Raw genomic sequence first — 16664 nt, forward strand, 5'->3', positions numbered from 1 at the left:
ATTCCAATAATTCCTTGGATAAAATGTCCCAATGGTAAGGAACTTTGAATCCTTACAGTTAAGACCTTCAGGAAACAATTTTAATGTTCCATATTTGTCTTTTGGGAAATGGGACATATATAATATCTCCTTGAATCTTCTTAGGATTAAATTTAAAAATCATGTGCTTACTGCTGGGAATTTATAAAACATGCTCACACATGGGGCACAATTTATAAAACATGCTCACACATGAGGCACAAATGAGAAAAGGCATCATCTCTTTGTTAACAGTAAAAGACAGAAAACAAACTATACATCCATCATAAGAGATTGGAACATACTTAGGGTGAAATATTCTGTAACCAGAAAAATAATGAAGCAGTTATAGATACACCTATAAGGTCTTGACCCCAGAATCAGGACTGGAGTAAGATGTCAGAGCCCACGAGATCTAAAAAGATGAAGATGCCTTCCCCAGGCCATCAAGATAAATAAAAAGTTAAAAATAAATCAGGGAATAAATGTTTTAAAAAAGTTACATGCTTAGTACCTAGCACTTTTTAAGTGTTATATTTTTGAGATATTTTTACTCTCTATTTTTACTTTCAAGGACTCCTAGAATATAAAGTGGGTCATCATCATACATGATGAGGTATTTCTACTGTTGAGCTAGGACAACCCCTGTGTCTAATGATAAATGATCAGTAACCAATGAGAATAACAGCATCCTAAGATAGCTAAGTTTCAATTCATTCTGAGCATAGTAGAATGAGTCTGAGCATCATAGAAAAATGGAGACACCTGGAGCCAATGTATTAATTGATTAATAAAACTAAAATGTATATTTGCTTCTGACCCCAAGCATGATGATAGATTATATTGCCATAAGTAGAATCATTACCCTTCTAAAATGAATGTCGTATATCTAATCAAATAACTGGGATAGAAATAGAAATTTGTGTTGTAACATACAAACAATACATAAATTAAGGTGGGTGAATTATATATATGTGCCCTTAGGTGTCTGTATATGTGTGTATATTACATATAATATGTGTGTGTGCTATTCTCAAATGTACCCCTAAATATTTTTTTTATTTTTTATTTTTTTTATGATAGTCACAGAGAGAGGGAGAGAGAGAGAGAGGCAGAGACACAGGCAGAGGGAGAAGCAGGCTCCATGCACCGGGAGCCTGACGTGGGATTCGATCCCGGCTCTCCAAGATCGCGCCCTGGGCCAAAGGCAGGCGCCAAACCACTGCGCCAACCAGGGATCCCTGTACCCCTAAATATTGTATGGTTCATGTTTCATGGAAGCAATTTAGGTGTGATTCAATGTTGGGACTCAACCCACCACTGTTGGCTTCATAGGTGAAATGGGTCAGTGAGCCAAGGAATGTGGGCAACATACAGAAGTTAGAAAATGAAAGAAAACATTCCGTTCTAAAGCCTCCAAAGTAACTTAGCTCTCCTGACACTTGATTTTAGTTTAGTGACCTCTTTTGGATTTCTGACCTCTAGAACTGTACGATAATAAATATGGATTGTTTTAAGCTGCAACATTTTGAGTATTTCAAACTAGTATCAATTCATGCATAATGTGAAAATTTTTATATATTGCAATTTTTTGTGGTAATTTGTGATAGTGATAATCTGTTACAGCAGCAGTGGGGCCCTAAAAATATCTGTTGCTTATCTGAAATTCAAATTTAATTGAGTGTCTATTTTTTTTGTTTATCAAATCTGACAAAATAAATAAGTTTATTAGAAATTGAAAAGAGAGAGAATGGGAAATTCTGAATGTAGAGAGAGCAGTTAAGTGTGACAACCTCAAATAAATAAGTGTTTGAAAAATTGAAAAGAAAGACTGGGAAATCCTGAATGTAGAGATCAGTTAAAACTTCATGGAAAAAGTCATATCTGGGTTGAGCCTTTTATTTCAATCATAAATTAAATGTTAGTAATTTACATATTACTTTTATAACATGACTCTGTATGATTATCTAATTAATTCTAGGATCATCCATCAAACTATAAGCTACGTGAGGGAAGAAGATACCATTAATTTTGCTGTGTATTATATCTTGGGAGCCATGCCAGTGTTCCACTGTGGAGTATGGACTAAGTCAAAGGTTTTAAAGCAATGAAAGAATGACTGATTAAAAGAATATGCTTTAAATAGTAAATTGAAAGAATATGCTTTAAAACTGATTTATTAGAGTTTATTTAGAAATAGAAGTCATTTTCCATTAAAAGGCAAGACAGGGTACAATGTTAAGGTAATTTCAAATAAATCATGATTAACTCAGTACCCAGTATGTATCGAACAAGGGCATTTTCTCATTCAGTAGCCAGCTATTCAAAGAGGCACATGCAATATGTTGTTACAGGTGTTATACAATTATTTTTACCCCAATTGTAGTCTATGTGCATTTGTTTGTTTGTTTGTTTATGGAGGTTATGTGGTGAGGGAGAAGGAGCAAGAGAATCCCTAGCCGGCTCCAAGCTCAGTATCGAGCCCAATGCGGAGTTGGATCCCCAAACCCTGAGATCATGACCTGAGCAGAAACCAAAAGTTGAACACTTAACCTATTGAGCCACCCAAGTGCCCCTGTAGTCTGTGTGCATTTAGTTGTTAATTAATTCTAAAGAATTCTAGTTTTAGTATATTTTAATTTTAGTATATTTGAATTGAAGTTCCTTCAAGATGAGTACAATTAGAAATAAAGAAAATTAAGAAAACAATGATGAAGTAAAGCTGTTAAGACAAGAAGAGAGATTTGCTAATGATAGATTGGAAAAGATAAATAATAAGGGAGAAAACACTTCCCCCTTCATGAAGAAGCGGTGGAAGGCAGACTTCCTGCATGACGTGCTCTAACAGAGCTGGGATTCCATGGTCTGGAAGCAGCAGCACCAGAGGAAGGTCTGGAACACAGTGGTCACCAAACCCTCTGTCAGAAACATCACAAGGTTGAACACGTGGAGAGGGGATAGAAGGCCAGAGGAAAAAATATGCTGGTTATGTGCCTATGTGACGAAGTCAAACAAAATAAACATCATTTTCTTAAACTTTCTGGGGAAAAAAATCCTGAAAAGGGTAAAATATAAAAATTAAATTTTACATTATACATAAATTGACACTAATATATTTAAAAGAGTTGATGTTTTACCTTATGTAGAATGCTACTTCCATTTTATTTCACTAAACTGAACTGAAATAGCCATCAACAAAACCATGAGTTTATGAAATTGAGGATTAAATCTCGAATGCTCTATTTCCTTATAAAATCAGACTTTTAAAAAAGTATACTAGTTATAAACTCATTAATGATCTGTCTTCATCTTCAACTTTTATTCTAAGAAATCCATTTACATGTCTTCTTAAATGTGATTAGATTCTCTAGAATTTGGAAGAATTGAAGTTAATAATTACACATTAGATAAATTGATAAATTGAAGGGTATTGACCAAACATCTTTCTAAAAAAAAAAAAAAAAAGCATGATAGAACTAAGTGTGTGTAATTTACTTATTTGAATCAGGGAAATGTCTCTTCTTTTGTAAAAAAATATCATCTTTCATTAGAATAAGCTTACATTTAGATAATCCCCATAAGATCTTTCATGGTGATAAGGTAAAAATTTACCCAAGGAATCAGGGAAATGTCACTATAAGAAAAATGCAAGATGTCAATTACTCGAAAATTTCTAGTAGTCAGACACTGTTCAAAATGTTTTTTCCTTTGTTTCTTTGTTTCCCATGCAATTTTAACCTGTTTTTGGTTTGTTTTGTTTTAAACTCAATGTGATCTAATCCAGCAACAGAAATATCTATCCTGGGAAAGTGTCTATCATTCAGGCATTAAACCAGGGAAAGTATCTTCAATTAGGATTCCTCAAAAGTCAAATTTATGTATATGGTAGATAAATTAGTGCTTATTGCTTAGTTGTCTTGTGCCAATTGATTTTTAATACAATTAATATTTCTACTCTAGGAAGATGATTGAACAAATTATAATCTTTATAGTAGTATAACTTCATTTTATGCCAATAATAAAAATATTCACTTTCTGGAGAACTATTACTAGATCATAAGCAAGCCATAATTATCAGACATGAGGCAACATTGATGAACATAAGCTCATACACAAAATTTTCAGAAAGAAGAAAACATTGAATGTATATACTTGAATTAGCACTTTCTTTCCAAAAAGTTTTTGCCTTATGCTTACTTTTCAAATATCCTTATACAGCTTCTGCTCCATGTTAATTTAGCTATCCTGTGCTCATTTGCATCTTTTACTTTTCAAGTACAGATTTAAATCTATATCTATATATCTCATATGAAAGTACTTAAGTCTTAGATAGAAAGAGGTTAAAGTCTTGACTTTTACAATTGAGTGATCTAATTTTGACTTAAGAAGCAATAAAGGCTGTTAAGACGTTTGATTTTTTTAAAAAGACATCTTCAATAAATACTCAGTTGTAACCAGCCACCCATCTAATTTGTTAAACCAGAAAGCCATTACAGCCTCCCCTTTAAAGTCATTCTTTTTTTTTTTCATATTTACCTAATTACCATTTACAAAGCACATAACGTTCTTATAAGCCTGATTCACATTAGAAACAGATGAAGTGGTTATAACTTCACAATAAAAATCAGTCCTGATAATTACAGTATTCAGCCTGGATACATGGGAATTCATGCATAGCTGGTGAATAATTGTGGACAATTCAAGGGTTTATAGGCTTTACAAAGACTTACTAATGCAAAAAAAAAAAAAATCAGGAAATAGGAAAAGCCAAGCTAGTTGAATGATGCTATCTGCATAATCTCTCAAATTCATATCATTTCTGAAGAAGCATCACAACTTTGAGGACATATGTATGCTTTGGTTTATCTTCCTTCAGGCACAGACTGTACATCAAAGCAAGAAAAGAATTGATAATCATTCACATTCTGTTCAGTCAGTAAAGAGTTTTACCAAATGACATGTAGGAAAAAAGACTGAATTTTTATATAAAATGAACATTGCAATCATTAACAACAACAGTATTAAACAATTCATCAATATTTATGACTCTTCTCCATGTAGATTAATAGTCTTTGAGAAACCTCATTATTTAAATGATTTGTGAAGGGTGAGGTTATTTTAAAGTCAATAATTTTTTTCTCAAATGTATATAAACGTTCAGGCTGGAAGCTACATAGTTTGTTGCAAATATAAAAACATTGCTGGGAATGCTCAAGTCAAGGAAACATCGATTAAGTTATTGGTATCTTCCAGCATTGTCTTAGGCCAGGGTGGGGATGGGAGAAACAGGAAGCATGTAGAATCTAAAAGAAGAGGCTACATAGTCCCCACAAAAAAGAAATGTGAAACTTGGTTTTAAAAAATAAGATATGCCAACAAAAGTTAACTAAGGAAAAAAACTACTCTAAAGAAGCAAAGCAGTATGTAAAATTCGTGAAGTTCAGACTGCACCCATAAAAGCACCTATATGATTTTGGAGTACTACTGTTCTGAGAAACCTGTAAATTGTGTTAAAGGACAAGTAAATTATAGCCTGTAACAAAGGATCAAGTACTACCATAGAAGAGATGGACCTTGATTTTTATAATTAAGATGTTAATTGTCTCTATCATGACTTATTATAACATTGCCCAATATGTCAGGAATTTTGAAATGTCAAATCAAAATTTAACTGCCTCAACAAATAAATTAAAAAAAAATAAAACAGAACCACAAAATACTGTAATGTAAAAACTGGCTCTATATTAGTAAAATGAACTGTAAAATTATGCATTATGCAAATCTGTTTACTTTGAAAAGTGACGTAGCTAAAATAGTGTCCCACTGCTTGATTTCACATTCCTGGTATTATAAAAATGCATTGAAGTACAATATCTGTAGATTTTTACTTATCTGACAAAATGTGATGTTTTAAGAAAGGTTTGCATGCTACTTCTTTGTATCTCTGGTAGCTATAATTTTGTAAATTGTGGGGTTTATTACTGACTGAGTCAGTTTTGTTAGGCCACAACTGCATTGCTCAGAATTATTTTACTGTATGGCCCTAGGTTAGTGTCAATGACAGGATAAATTTCTATGAGGGAGTGAAGAAAGAAGTGAAATAGGAGGCATATTTTTAGAGTGTGAAGATTGGAGGAGGAGGTTGCCAGTCACCATGACAGTTTGCACATGTCACTAATGTGTTTGGCCATCTTGTTGGCATTGGTCTAATGTATTTGATCACCACCTAGAACTGTAGTTTCTCTAGTTGTCCTCGGATTTACTCCGTCATCTTCTCAAATCTTGGACCAGGGTAATGAATGGCAAATATTCTTCTACTAATTCCCAAAATGCAGAAAACCTAAACACTATGCTAAATCTTGTATACTATTTCATTCAGGATGGTTTTGCTTCTTTCTGAATAAACCTTAATTTTTAGAAAAATAAGTAGATTTCACAGGAACAGGATCTTGATGATGGGTTCTTTAAATTGGGTCTGGGCTATCTGGATGTGGTTTCTACCTGATTGTATTTAAAAACATTAATGGGGGATCCCTGGATGGCTCAGAGGTTTAGTGCCTGCCATTGGCCCAGCGCGTAGTCCTGGAGTCCCAGGATTGAGTCCCACATCAGATCCCCTGCATGGAGTCTTCTTCTCTATGTCTCTGCCTCTCTCTCTGTGTGTCTCTTATGAATAAGTAATTTTAAAAAAAATTAATGACACTGTTTCCTATGGTAAAATGGCCATTGGTAGTCTATGGCATGACGTGGCAAAGCAATTAAATTATCACCTGTAGACACCTATATTAAATATCTATGGGAAATAAAACTTCGGAGGATCAATAAGTTGCTGTCTTAGACATTTCATAAAGATAAATATAATGTTTTGTTGATATTTTCTTGTTCACTGGGTGTCATAAGCAAAATTCTAAGATGGTCAATAAGATTCCTGCCTTTTGCTGCTCATAACTTTTATAATCCCTCCTCCTTACATGAATGCAGAAGTTGTGAATATAATAGGATATCATTCTCTTGATTAATTTCCTAATCAGTTGGCCTTTAAATAATCAAAAGGACATTATACTGGGTGGGCTTGATCTAATTTGCTAACTAAATTTTCCTAAAACAAGGTGAAACAGAAAATTTGTCTGCTGACCTTGAAGGAGCAAACTGCAATGCTATGGAAAGAACTGCTGAAAGTCTTAGTAGCTGAGGATAGTCCTGGTGAACAACAAATAAGAGAATAGGGAGCTCATTCCTACAACCAAAGGAAATTAACTTTTCCAACAATCCAAATAAGCTAGGAGAGGACCTGAGTCTCAGATAGGAAAGCAGGCCCAAGGGCGACCTTATTTCTGCCTGATGAGACTCTAATCAGAGGATCCAGTTAATCTATGTTCAGACTCCTGATTCACAGCAACCTTGACACAATAAATCCATGTTGCTTTAAGCAACTGCTTGTATGGTAATTTGTTGGGAAATAATAGAAAATTAATAGATATTTTGTTACCTAGAAGTGGAGTGCTACTGTAAAAAGTTCCTAAAAATGTGTGAGAGGTTTTGGAATCAGGTAACGGGCAGAGGCTAGAAGAATTTTGAGGAATATTATATAGAAAGCTTAAATTTCTTTGAACAGACTGCTAGTAAAACTATGGGCTTGCAGGATGCTGTCAATGAGAGCTCAAAATGTGAGGAACATGTAATTATAAACTGGAGGTGAAAGCATCCTTTTTAAGTAGGGATGAAAAAGCCAATGTTTAGGAAGGAATGAGGCACTGAAAATTGTGATGGGCATATGCTTTTATGCCAGGGACTGAATCTCTAAAATTTTTGCTAAATCTTCTTTTGCCAGTAGAAACACTATTTTCTTCCTTTTTGAGGAGTTGGTCTACTTTTGCCTGAAAAAATTTAGTGACCTCCACTGTGGTACTGTTATTCCAAAGACTTCTGATCTTCCTCAAGGTCTAATGACCCACAACCCCATTACTTCTAGATCTATCACTGGGCTTAAATTCCAACAAGGCCAGAGAATAAAGTACAAAGAATGGCCATGAGAAGGTCTAATATAGACAAAACGATTACCAAGATTTTGCACATGTATGTATACAAAAACCTAGGGTCATGTGTTGAAATCAATTCTAAAAGCTTTAAGTCAGGTTTAAGAATATGTTACATTAGGCTAAATTTAGATTTACAAAATAGATATTCCACGTTCAATATTCATCTCAATATCATAGCAGTGTTCAATAAATTTGAGCAAATGATGGCTTGACTTAACTGGCTGACAGTACTTCTAATATTTTGCTTGTTTGATTTGGACCCAAATCTGCACTATACTATGCTAAATGAAGAGGAAATATCAGAACTTCTCAAGTTTGTTGTATATGAAGGTATCCAAATGCTGGGGTAGACTTGAATGAATTTATCATATAAAACTTGCTAACTATGTCCTACAGAGGTTACAAAGGACAGTCCTTTTCAAGTCTAGAAAATACATTCATGAGTAGAACCCTTCCATGCTTGAATAGTTCTATGATGGCTATTCTGTGTAAGCCAGAAATGATAGTGGAACTGCTGCCACAGAACTAAACTCTCCAAATTTAATGAGGATAATCAGGTCTGGACCAAGTTGTGACTCTTAATTGTCAAACACAAGGTATGCATGTTTACCATAATGAGTGACAGTCTAAAAATCAGAATAATCTGACAACATTTTTAGCACTGACTAGTTGAACATTGTATTTCTAAAATGAAATATATGGGTAGTCTACTAAATTCGTATGAGTGACTAAACTCTAAATTTCATTAACAAAAGTATTTAAATCACTATAATAGAGAATCATGGTCTCTAAATGAATTCTAAGACTTAAGCCTACCCTCTCTTGATTAAAGGAAAGGCCAAGTCTCCTTAAGGAGGGACCCTTCCATAAAGCCAAAAAATGAACACTTAAAATTTCTTTTTCCCTTCCCTCAAATCACTGTGACCATTTACTAGGGTGACTGTGTACTGGCAAAGAGAAAATAATCAGATTTTTGAGAGATTGCTGGACTCTGAGATGACCTTAATCCAGGACACCTGAAATGCCATTGTATTCCAGTAGTCAGATTTGAGGCTTATGAAGGTTAATTGAGCAATGGACCCATTTCACAGAGGACCTGGTAGATCCTTGAACACATCCTAATGTTATTTCCCCATAATTTGGAATAGTCACACTTAACAACTGGCATAATTTCCACATTGATTCCCTGGAATCTTACAATAAGAAAGGTTTTTTTAAAAAGCCATTAGAACTGGTTCTATCTACAAAACAAGAATTCCAAATCAATTGTGATGGTACTGCCAAGGTTAGTGCCACTCAATCTAAAAGATGGTGACTCATGCTACATTCTCGTTTAGCTTGTCTACAGGGATCATAAACAATCCAGATGGATCTTGGAGAATAATGATGGATTATTATCATCTCAATCCCTTATTGACTCCAATTGCAGCTGCTGTTACAGATGAAGTTTCATAGCTGGAATAAATTAACATATCCCTAAGCTAGCACTCGGTATGCAGCTATTGATCTGGAAAATGTTTTTTCCTCTCTATTTGTTGGTAAAAATCATGAAAAGTGCTTTTCTTTCAGCTGAATTACCAATAATATGTCTTTACTGCCCTACCTTATAGCTATGCAACTCTCATAATCCTACAATGTAGTCTAATTTGGAGCAATCTTGCTCACCTCTCCATGCTGCTGGACTGGTCTGTTACACTGATTTATTACATTAATGATATCAATGACATTGATGCTAACTGCAGCTGGTTGTTAGGATGTCACAGTTATTCTATACTTCTAGTTAGAACAAATACATGGCAAAGGATGGAAAATAGATTCCTCCAAAATTCATGGGTCTAGAAAATGTTGAAAGATCATTTCCATGTAGTATGACAACTTGCTTCTTCAAGTGTCTCCTTTCTCTTTCCTATTTACTATATTTCTTCTCTTGTAACAAGGACTATAATCACATTATTATCTAGGTATTAATGGACTTCTATAAGAAAACATATTCAACTTCTTGTTAATTACTCTTTCTTTCCAAGTTAACTAAAATTGCCTTTATTATCCTTTTTTTCTATCACTGGAACAGAATTTAAAATACTTATAAGAACATCTGCTTTAAACAAGACTGTATTTCAGCATTTCCTTCTTATCCTCTTGGAAACTTTACAAAAGGATAAGAATATATTTTTGAATTTTTGAAGAACTCAGAAATTTCATTTTTAGAGAATCTTGGAGATAAATATAATCCCAAACTCAAAAATACATATTGGGGCTGCCAAAAGCAGCTGAGGCTGAGCAGAAGTTATCTGTGTAGAAGTGAAGACAAGAAGCACAGCAAAGGATGAGAACTATCCTTGACACAGCTCAAAGAACTACAGAAAAAAAAAATCTGCAATTGAAATGCTCATTCTGAAGTCAAAAGTAGTAATGAATAAAGTTACTGGTTTGACATAAAGGAGCAAAGAACATAGAGCTACACAAAGAATTACAAAAATGGGCCGTATTTTCAGGAAACAGCCTGTTTCTATAGCAGCAAATAGTTCCCCAATCCTGAGCACACAGCTGCCTGAATAAAGACAAGCCCACCTTGAGTCATATTGCATGGCCACATGAGTAAGTGTTGACTAACAAAATATAAGCTGAATTTCCTGGAAACTTTAAGAGATGACTCAGAAGTTCCACTTGTCCCCTCTCTCCTACTTCCTCCTGCTTAAGATTCTGATGTAATGCTAGAGTAGTGGAGTAGATGAGAAGAGCTTTGTAGAACAATAAATAAGCTTCTCTCCTATTTAAATCAATGTTACTGGATTTTCTTTAGAATGGCAGCTAAAGTTAATCAAAATAATTATTTATAAATATATAAGGGTTCATATTGATGGCTTTTTCGAGAGAAAAGAAAAGTAACAATTCTGACCACTTATTACTTAAACAGGAAAACTTTTATCTAAAAGAACCAGTAAAGGGCAGCCCGGTGGCTCAGCAGTTTTAGCGCCGCCTTCAGCCCAGGGCCTGATCCTGGAAACTTGGGATCAAGTCCCGCCTCGGGCTTCCTGCATGGAGCCTGCTTCTCCCTCTGCCTGTGTCTCTGCCTCTCTCTCTCTCTGTGTGAGTCTCTCATGAATAAATAAATAAAATCTTTAAAAAAAAAAAGGAACGAGGAAAAATGTATATGTTAACATGGATATTATAAACAGCAGCTGAGGTAAGTCTCAAACTGTGTTGACTTTAAAAGCCTATCATTGTCTCATGAAGTTCCACACTGCTCTTGAAATTGCAACATGACTTCTAGATTTCACAAAAAGAGAAATTTCTTTATGAAGAAGCCACACAGGTATCTATATTTTTCATCCAATGACTTTAAAAAATTATTAATTGGGTCAATTTTAGTTTCTATAGAATTGGAAGATTTTCCCTGGTAATGACTGTGGGTTACCCCTCCATCAGTTAAATATGAAAACTAGCAATGACGAAATGGGCACTGAAACCCAATATTTTCTGGCATCTTTACATTGTATCTGAGGGTTATTGCCAACTAAAGATAAATACAGTAAATAATTAAAGTGAAGTAGATTTATATAACAGAACGCTATGCATACATGCATAACTCATAACAAATTGTTGAGCAACAGAAATTAAAATGCAATGAGATTAAAGAAAAGTATCACTTATGTAAATTATAAGCAGATACATTCATGAAACAGTATCAGACAATTTTGGATAAGCATATATATACACACGTGTCACTCATATTAGGTGAAAGGCTGTGGTGGATAGTGTGCCTAAGGAAGACAGGGGTCAGGATAGGGGAAAGAAAAATGCTAAAAGAACTAAGGAACCTTATTTAGTTGCTTAGGTTGTTAGTTTCTTCTGTTCACCATGAGCCAAAGCGTAGGGTTATTATTTTACATTGAATTATAGAATTAGAAATATATGTATATTTATAAATATGATGTTTTGTTTTGCTTTATTATTTTGTATAGACACCTGCCCAATGTCACTGAGAAACAGGGCCATTTCTCTGATTATAAAGTTCTATTTATATATCTATGCTTGTTCAATGGCAAATGCCAACCCTGTTTATGTATGTATATGTGTTACTGTATATGTGTGAGAGCACACACATGCCTGTTTACTTTGCATAAAAGAGAAGACTGTCAACAGTATCCATAGTATCTAAGCCCTAGTTTTAGAGGGTTGGCATCTATTCTATATTCTTTACATTGCTGGAATAATTTTTCCTTTTTTATGACCCCAAATATTTTTAAAGTCTAGCTTTTGTCCTGGTGATATATAATATTTCAATTTCTAATATCTCAAATATGGATCCAACTTCTCTCCTATGCAGTGTAATCCATCAGATCATCAGTATTATTATAATCATTATAACCACACACATTTAATTATCTTTCCTCAGGAAAAAATGACATTTTGGTAATTTAACAAATGTTACACATAATTCCAGGAGTATCACATCACTGACAATTGCTCTCACTTTCTACATTTGAAACTGATGCTGCAAGTGAGTCAGAGAATTTGCTTAAATTTCAGCCTGCTTTGATACTACATGTTAAAAAGAGAATCTATGCATTACATAGAAGGTTGGATAAAATTACCAGAAAATGAAATTTAGGCAAATTCAGTGTTAAAATCCTAAATCAGCTGAACGGTTATGTTGAACTCTTATAAGAACATTTCCTAAAATCTAGAGAAGACTCATAACAAAAACATCTAGAAGGCAGAAATGCTGGCTGCACATCATTGTTGGTGTCACAACTAGTGCAACAGAGCCGACAGAGGCACTAGAACAGAATACACAATGAAGTCTGAGGTGTCAGGCTGCAGGCAAAGCAGGTACAAGTGAAAGTAAGGTCACTTCCATGGAACCAGGGACCACATCATGGACAATTTTAGCAGTGGTTGATTTAGAAAATGCATAACGAAAGCATGAAGAACTGTAAAGAAAAAAAAATCCATTAGCAATGATATTGAGCAGCAAATTTGCATTCTTGTTATGTATGCTGTAAAGCTACATAATAACCTTATTGATGGTATTTAAATTGTGCCTAAATTACAATTGCAAATAAACTTGAAAATATGAATGATTTATTGGATTTGCATTAAAAGTGTGTTGTAATCTGAGAGAAGCAAAAAATTTCTTTCAATGGTCTCTAATGAACTTGTCTGAGGGATACAAAAGTGGGTGAGTTCACTCTGTTCCTTAAATGGTTCAAGAAGAAGCAAACCGCAGTTTACTGCAAAATACGTGTTTGATTGGGTCTTTTATCATACTCTCAAGGTCCTTTTCCTAAACCCTCTCCTTTTTTAACTTTGGCAAGGAGACTAGATGTAACACTTCACTGAAAATATCAAGCAGCTACATTTCAGCAACAATTAAACATTGAGAAGGTATAAATATACTATATCTCTTCTACAGATTCACTTTTATATAATGGGCAATGAGTTTATACAATCCGATGTCTTTAACCCCAAAGGATTTTAAATAATTTTGTTGTGCAGGTATAAGTCAGGGAATCAATCATTTAATGGGTTGATCATTTTCATTTATGGGTTACACAATTTGCTACAAGTGCATTGTTTGTAATCTCATTATATTCTGACATAGCAAAATGATGCATTGAAATTTCAAGTTATATTTCTTTTCCATTTTTAGTAAACATTTTCCTCTTATCTTCCATTCCAAAGGAAGAATCAGGCATTTCATATATCCTTGTCTAAGACTTTTTTTTAAATATTTATTTATTTATTATTTATGATAGACTTAGAGAGAGAGAGGCAGAGACACAGGAGGAGGGAGAAGCAGGCTCCATGCCAGGAGCCTGACGCGGGACTCGATCCTGGGACTCTAGGATCGCGCCCTGGGCCAAAGGCAGGCGCTAAACCACTGAGCCACCCAGGGATCCCCCTAAGAAGGTTTTTCAAGATAGGTAGGGGAAGCTACTACAAACACATTTTAGTTTTATATGTACATGAAAGCCCTAGCTTATTTACGAGATTTTGCTAAGTGCCCTATTGGAGAAGTGCCTTATATTTTGGAAACTATTTTACTGTTAATAAATTCACTCAAAACAACTCATTATGCTTGTCAAGTTACATGTTATCACAGAACATATCCCTGTTAAATATTTGCAGCCTTTAGCAAATTTTACTGCATGTGATGGTTTCAACAGTCTGAATATTTTTGAAGTGTTTGTTCAGTTTTAATTTTAATGTGTGTGTGTTTTAAATTTCAGAACATTGTTTCAGCTAGTTAGCTGTGGTTTTGAGGGTTAGCTGATTTGAGTGCCAAAGTATAGACATTCATATCTCAGACACTGAACATCTCATGTTTCTTTTCAATGTACACAAACTATATTTGATAAGGTCAATTATATTTCTGGATTAGGATTGAAAATGTGTTGAAATTGAGAAAATTTCACAATTTACAAATATATTAACATTCACCCTTTGTAAACACTTGTAAGTCAAAATTCACAAGAAATGCACCATCAAATATCATAAGCCTGAACTCTGTAAGAACCTTGAGCATACTGTAGTTTGTTCACAGTGGAAGTGGTAAGGCAAAAGGATAGCAGGCAAATAGAAAATAAATTGCAATTAAAATTAAACTGTAACTCTGAACCTGACAATTATAACTCAGAAGAAAAACTCAAATGCTGTGAAGACTATGACATTCTATATACCTTAGGAATTTTCAAATACTTAGAAAGTATAATATTTTTGGTAAATAGCTAAGTTTTTCAATTTAATGACTTGGCCACTTGGTAAATTGTCTTTCAGCCAGTTAAATTTTATTGCATATTTTCACTAAAATATGTAGATTTTTGGCCATTCATCATATTGGCATGTTCCCCTGAGTGTATGGCATATCTTAGGAGTGAATATGCCTTATTGTTGCCTAGGGAGGCTGGATACTGGGCCAATTTCATTCTTTCAAGAAGAACACAGAAAGCTACAAAGTCATCATTGACTTTCAAGGGAAGAATCAATAACCCATGGGAAGATAGAAATACAGGATTTCTTTAGAATTTTGGCAGATTTTGAAAAACCCTAGAACCTGTATGAGAATATGAAAAGGTGATATGACAAAAAAAAGCTGAGATTGATGACTGAAATGATATTTTTCTGTTGAACTAGGTTAATAGAGATTTGGAATTAGTTTTACATTTTTCAAATGATGTAGATCAAAGTACATTTATTCCACTTCTCTTCCTATGGTTGGAACTCCTATTTTATAACTAATTTTTACAGATGAGAGTAAAATAAAATGGCAGCAATTCTAAGTGATAATCCATTGATACTTTGTTAACTTGCTATAAAGAAAAGGGAGGACTTCAATAGAAATAAATATTGCATCTTATTACCTACAACTATAGTTTGGTTAGTTTGAATTTATAAGGATACCTCTATTTATTGGGGATTACTTCAGTATGTATTATGAAGGGAGGTAAAATTCCTGATATTTATATGCTAAAACTTTAGCAATACTGCAGAAACAATTATCTATTACTGATTATAAAGGCAATACTTTTAAAAATATTTTAATTCCTGAGGTTAGTAACCTTTAACTGTGGAAACATGGTGAGGCACTTTAATTGATAATTATCAGGGGTAATTCGTAACTTTGTTGAATACTGTAACCTTATGGGTAGATACTGGGAGTAGATAAGACTCAGATGACAGGAGAGGAAGACAAGCTACAACAGGACAAAGGTCTGGCCATGAGGTAAGACACTAGCATTTTTCATATTTCAATGATGCCTTAAGTCCCATATGAATGTTTTGACCTAAATCAAGGTATAAGAATTAGCAGATTTACAGCACAATCTTCTGGCCAGGAGAATTTACTAGTATTCTATTTATTTTCAAGTATATCTATCCAAAGAGATACTGTTCAAGCCTTTGGAACCAGGGATGTAAAAAAAAAAAAGTGCTAGTCAGAGTTGTTTCCATTTTTCCCCCTTTGTTCACAGCATGAAATTGTCTGTGATTGACTGTTAGAATACTATTGGGCCATAATCATGGTGAACAACTTTTTCATGACCTTAAATTTTTTATTTACTAAGTCTATCTAGAGAAAATATATACTTACCACATAGAGGATGCCAAATCCAACCTCTAACTTTTTGACGTTAGCTAAAGATTGAGCCCTGAGAAAACAGGAACCACATCTATTTTTCTTGATGTTATAACCCATTATCTCAACTACTCTAACAAGCAGTTCAAAAGTACTCAATGAGTTTTACCAAAAGACTACACCTATCACTACTACAGATAAGGATTCTTTACAAACTCCCTAGGTGAAAGTTTTGACATGTCTTTGTATTTTTGCCTACATGGTGAGTAAGCAAAGGAATTTTAATATTCTGTGCTTCTAGTAACATGGTTCTCATAGGGTTTTTGTACTTACTGGATTACTTTGTTTTATATTACAGTGTCTTTACTATATGGCAGCTTTATGTTGGGGTTATGAGTACTGTTTCATCTGTTTAAAGATGTTTGCTTATTTATGACTCTTGAAATCTGCAACTTGTTGCCTTCTACTGTTTACCATCAAGATTCCAAGGGATCTTTTCTTCCAACCCACCGCCCTCTCTCCAGAAT

General features: G+C 34.1%; 1 long non-coding RNA gene across 11 annotated transcripts in view; it reads left to right on the forward strand.

Moving 5' to 3' along the window:
• The window catches only part of LOC140607968 (uncharacterized), a 415966-nt gene that overhangs the window by 352897 nt on the left and 46405 nt on the right, over nt 1–16664 (forward strand). For 8 of the 11 annotated variants that reach the window (XR_012009889.1, XR_012009896.1, XR_012009894.1 and 5 more), the window contains one exon: nt 2000–2132. The exons of the other annotated variants lie outside the window; for them this stretch is intronic. This is a non-coding gene — a long non-coding RNA (uncharacterized lncRNA). Of the gene's footprint in view, nt 1–1999; nt 2133–16664 lie in introns of those variants that run through there. 11 annotated transcript variants of the gene reach the window in all.

This window comes from Canis lupus, chromosome 17 (assembly GCF_048164855.1).
Source record: "Canis lupus baileyi chromosome 17, mCanLup2.hap1, whole genome shotgun sequence".
NCBI classification, from domain to species: domain Eukaryota; kingdom Metazoa; phylum Chordata; class Mammalia; order Carnivora; family Canidae; genus Canis; species Canis lupus.